Genomic DNA, 6,000 nt, shown 5'->3' on the forward strand with positions numbered 1-6,000 from the left:
GTCAAAAGTTTTCTGGAAATCTAAATAAACCATGTCATATGCTTTGTAATTATCAACCGTTGATGTTGCATCCTCAAAAAAATCAAGCAGGTTAGTTAGACACGATCTCCCTTTTCTAAAACCATGCTGACTGTCTCCCAGGATACTGTTACCTTATAGGTAATTTTCCATTTTGGATCTGATTATAGTTTCCATAAGTTTACATACAATAGAAGTCAGGCTTATTGGTCTGTAATTACCTAGTTCAGTTTTGTTTCGGTTTTTGTGGATCAGTATTATGTTTGCAATTCTCCAGTCTGTCGGTACAGCAGTGTCAAGAGACTGTTGCATGATCTCCGTTAGCGGTTTCCAAATAACTTATTTCATTTCTTTGAGAACTCTTGGTAGGATCTCATTCGGCCCAGGGGATTTGTTTATTTTAAGAGCTCCTAGTACATTTAACACTTCTGCCTCTGTTATGCTAAAGATATTTGAAACTGGATATGAACATGTTGACATGATGTCCATATCCTTTTTTGCAAAAACTTGTGAAAAGTAATCATTTTACATATTTGCTATTTTTTTCTCTTTGTCCATGATTTTGCCATTTGTATCTCTTGGACATTTAACCTCCTCTTTAAATGTTCTCTTCCTGTTATAATATTGGAAAAACTTTTTGGAATTGGTTTTAGCCCCCTTAGCAATGTTCATTTCTGTCTCTCTCTTGGCCTTTCTAACTTCATGTGTAATCTTACTGTGTACTTTGTTTTTGGTCCCTTTTAAATGCTCTGTAAAGTGCCTTTTTTGCTGAATATTTTTTTTAATTGATCTATTAAACAATTTTGGCCCTTTTGTTTTAGATTTAGATTTGTCTACTTTTGGGATGTAATTGATTTGCACCTCTAGTACTACATTTAAAAAAAAAAAACAGCCACCCTTTTTCTGTGGATGTTTTCTCTATTTTACTCCAATCTTCTTCTGTTATTTTCTGTTTCATACCTTCATAGTTTGCCTTTCTAAAATTGTAAACCTTGACTTTTGTCATTACTTTTGGGGTTTTAAAAAGCACATCAAATGAGACCATGTTGTGGTCTGAGTTTGCCAGTGGTTCTTTGACCACTGTTTTAGTTATTCTGTCTTCGTTATTTGAAAAGACTAAATCAAGGCATGCCTCCCCTCTAGACAAATTGTGTTAGGAAGCAGTCATTTGTCATTTTCACCATTTTAGTTTTGTCTGTTGTGCTCCCCACCAGGTTTTTCCATTTTATATGGGGGAAGTTGAAATGCCCCATTAATATGGCTTCTCCTTTGCTGCATGCATTTCTAATGTCATTGTATAACAGATTATTTTGTTTGGTGTCTGAATTTGGCAGTCTATAGCATGCCCCTATTATGGTAACCTTTGAATTTTTGTCCATTATTCTGATCCATAGTGATTCTGCGTTGTTTTTTATTTCCAGATTTAGCACCTGGGCTTCAAGTTTTTGATGTATAGTGCTACCCCTCTGCCTCTTCTGTCCTGCCTGTCTTTCCTATACAGTGTATACCCACAAATATTATATTTGTCCCCATCACTCTCAGACAACCAAGTTTCTGTAACACCTATCACATTGTAATTACTTGTTAGTGCAGTATCTTCAAGTTCTAACATATAGTTTTTGAGACTTCTAGCATTTAGATAATTACATTTAATGGCTGTCTTGCCTGAGTTGTTGCCCTTGTTTGATGTGGTCTCCCTTCTATTTTTCTCTTCTTTTATCCACTCTTTCCAGTTTAAATGCTTCTGAACTTCCTCAAGGATCCTTTCTCTGAGTAGATTGGTTCCCTTTTTATTTAAGTGCAGTCCATCATGCCTGTAGTAGAATATGGTCCAATCATAGTCCTTGTTGTAGAATATGGTCCAATGTTCCAGGAAGGTGAAGCCGACAGTATCCCAGAAATTACCAGTTTTGGTCTTGTCTTTTAATTTCCTCCCTAGCTCTCTTAATTTGTTTTGCAGGTATTTTGATCTGTCTCTTCCAATGTTGTTTTTACCGATGTGGATGACTACTACCGGGTCATCTCTTGTTTGTTCTAGGAGTCTGTCTATGTTCTCAGTGATGTGCATGACAAAGGCTCCTGGAAGGCAGCACATTGTTGTAGTAAGGGGGTCCAGACTGTGCACTGAACTTGTTGTGTTTCTCAATGTGGAGTTCCCAACAATCATGACCTCCCTTCTTTTTGCTGTCTTCCCAGCGCTGTTAATAGAGTCCTGGATGTTGTTCCTTTCATTCTCTTGATGTTGGATTTGATTTCCTAAATTTTGAAGTGGCTCAGATTTGTTTAATGTTTTGATTCCTGGTGGTCATGTTTGACGATGTTTCTTTTCTTCCCTTCCATCTGCCTACCTGAACCCAACTGTTTAGACCCTCTTCTATCTCCCTGGTGGCTTTCTGTCTGTTAGGTGTGCAGACTTTCAGGAATTGTACGTGTGCCAGCTCCTCACAATCCTGTTGCTCTGTCATTTTGTACAGCTCCATTTCTAGCATACTTACTCACTGAAGCAAGTCCTGGATCTTGCAACACTTTACACACACTTGGTTTAGCTCTGCTGTGTTTTCTCAGATTTCTCACATCATGCAGGTGTCAATGATTATTGGCTTGAAGACCATGTCAATTCTTTTTTTTGTAAGTTTAGTTTAGCTTCTGCAGCTATCAATCTGCTTTCAAACTGCTTCTAACACTTCTGTACTTTTCCACGACTGTACTTCTCCACGCTGTCGCTGTTAAGACAGTGCCTGGCTTTTGTCTGTATCTGCTGTGCTGTTGGCTCCGCCCCTCCTCCCTCTCTCAGAATGGTGCCAAATTTGAATCAACTGCTCTGAGCTTCAGCTTGTTATCAGAAAAAGACACGTAGCTGTATGTTTTGGAAACTGAATCTTAAGAACACTCCAAATTCTATGTGGTTTGTAGGCAGGCTGATCTTCCATTACTGTACTGAATAGTGAGCTCCTATGTGAAATTTCATTTGTTTAACTAAGCACAAACTGAAACAGATGTCAAATAAGAGGTAGCTGGATAGCACATTTATTCCATAATGGACCCCCAAAGTACAATCTATAGCACACATATTAAACAACGATAAGAGTCTGTGGCAAAGTGGTTGATAGTGTGATCAATGAACATATAGACAATTATAATCCAGGTGCAAAGTTTGTTTAATTATATTTTTGTGTCCAGTGCCTGACAGCAAAACAAACAGTAAACAATAATGATGTTAAGTAATACAGCAGCGTGTACTACTTAATTTGTAATCCCCGGGTTTTGCCCCACAATAATAGTCCTGTTTTTATTATACACCCATGCAAAACACAAAACACATACACAAGTCCATTAGTGCAAATAGTTACTTGGAATACAAGTGCAGTGCTATTCTGGGTTTGTGTTGGCCTCTGGCGACAGCTCTGGAACATATTAGCTGTCTAGTGATAACAAACAACAAATAGAACAAACAAACACTCACGATGCGGATACACAAAACACAGGTCTTTCCAGGTCACTTTCCATAAACCAAAATGAAGGAACAGATTATTTTGCTTCGTTCCCTATTTATACTGTTGTCACAGGAAATAAGTTAGCTGGGAAATAAGTTAGCTTTTTCCTTTTGAGCATTTCTACACATTGCGTGAATCCTAGAACTTAAAGATAAGGTTAAACGCGTCGACATTTTCTGTTTGTGAACTTTAATTCAGAACAGACTGTTATTGCGATCTTTCCAATGTGTCTTGTAAATTGTTTTATGCTGAAACATGTTGTCAGGATCTTTATTAAAAGCTACAGTATATATGTTAAAAATTGTTAACACGTTGTTGTAATTTAAACAACCAGTTTTTCAAATTATTATTTAAAAATAGGTTAACTTTAGGCTATGTAGTTTTAGAAAGATTACATTTAATTGCTGGCTACTTTATACTATAGGTTGTACATGTACTTGCAATACATTTGCAAATATTAGCAAAAGAAGTAACTACAATACATGCATTATTTTGTATATGGGTTATGACATAAGCAGATATAATGTATCATTTGTCCTGTAATTTATTTTTATGTGCAATTATATTTGTGTTTAAAATGTAAAAATAACAGTTTCTAATATGACATATTATCTATTATTTAATAATACATATTAAGTTTAATTCTTAGTTTACAAAGACGTGGTAAACTCTCACCAGAGTTGTCATTTTAAATTTGCAATCGCCACGGATATTTATAATAGGTTTTCTTCGTACAAATAATACAGCAAAAGAGAAATAAACACATGCATAATTTGTATGTGTTGACATACTGTATCAGAAACCATTATGCATTTGTCTTGCGATTTATTTTGATGTGCAATTATATACTGTGGTCAAGCTACCAGACAGTTTTGAAATTAGACACTTAACTTGTGTAGATAGTTTCTCTGTTTCAAGCAGTGAAATTCTTCATTTCGAGAGATTTAGAACTGCACCGGAATAAAACGAGCATTGAAATACACTTTTACACATTTTCAAAAAGAATGAAAAGGTAATATTTAATAAGTATGAAAGAAATCTCATTAATAGCTTATTGTAACACAGTCAAAGGACGATACCACGTCGTTTAAATTATTGAGCACAGACAATTTTGTTGTTTACTATTAAAATGTATTTGACCAGAAACGTTTGTGTATGTGCGTACAAACGCATGGTATATATATATATATATATATATATATATATATATATATATATATATATATATATATATATATATAGAGCACCTTTGTATGAGTTGGTGGATCTTCCAAACGCTTTACAAGATATGAGACCTATATCAAATCTTCCATTGGATGCAGATGTGTTTTACACATGCCCCTCTCTCATGTATTAGATCATTTTACTGCGGCTTTCTTTTTTTTTAAGGTACAGTAAGCTCAACATCAGCCCTATAGCTGTTATATGCTATTTATACAGATTGGAACCTACAGTATTAAAAAGAAAAAACTTCCATTGAACCTCATTCATTTCACTGTAGATGTGTTATACACATGTCCCTCTCCTATATATCACAGTATGAAGTTATTTGCTATTGCTTCTTGAAAATAAATAAAAACAAACACACAATAATAATTTGCTGATAAGAGTCTTCAACACATTCAGGAGTTATAATAAATGAATTTTAAATAATAAATTATACCGACAAAATAATCTTTTTAAAATATTTATTTATGATAAAAAAGAAAATACAGTGAGAAATTTCCTGAAGATAAAATGTATTTATAATAAAAAATTAAACGTAAATATACATTACGATAAGTGTCACTTTAAACAAAAAATTATCTGCAATAAGCTTTGATAAATAAGATGTGAACATATTTAAACAAAAAATACTGTCTCCAATGCAATACCTGTTTTTGTTTCTCAAAAAAATACAAATGGCGTGTGGCAGGCTGGCGAGTGGATAGAGGCCCAGAGACAGTCTGCAGTTCAAAAAAATAACAATTTTATTATAAATAAACAAAAATAAAGTGCACAAGGGCAAAATAACAGATACTCAAACACAAATAAAGCAAAAACAAAATTTACAAAAATAACAATCTCCAGGCTGGGCAATGCCTTCACTGGATTCAAGCTCTCCAAACAACCAAAAAAAAACCAACCTGCTTCCTCAGCTCCCTCTCCCCAAATGAGAAGCAGAGGCCTCCTTTTATATCAGGTGGCTGGGCGCTGATTGATCATTAATCAACCTAATCAACTAATCAACCCCAGCCACCTGAACATAATAAACCCAGACAGGTAGGGGAAGTTAACCCCATCCCTGCCAATTTAAAGGGCAGAGCTTTGCTCTGCCACATGGCGTCTTGTCACTTTGGATGAATCTCCAAAGAACCTTGCCTTTAAGTTCTAAGATTCACATATGTGTATAAAGGCTCAAAAAGGCAACCGCTTACTTATTTCTCAGCTAACTTATTTCCTGTGACACCGCCACTCATGACCCCTTAGTAAATGATTGCAGCTGCTC

Source organism: Polyodon spathula, chromosome 5 (genome assembly GCF_017654505.1).
Source record: "Polyodon spathula isolate WHYD16114869_AA chromosome 5, ASM1765450v1, whole genome shotgun sequence".
Classification (NCBI taxonomy): domain Eukaryota; kingdom Metazoa; phylum Chordata; class Actinopteri; order Acipenseriformes; family Polyodontidae; genus Polyodon; species Polyodon spathula.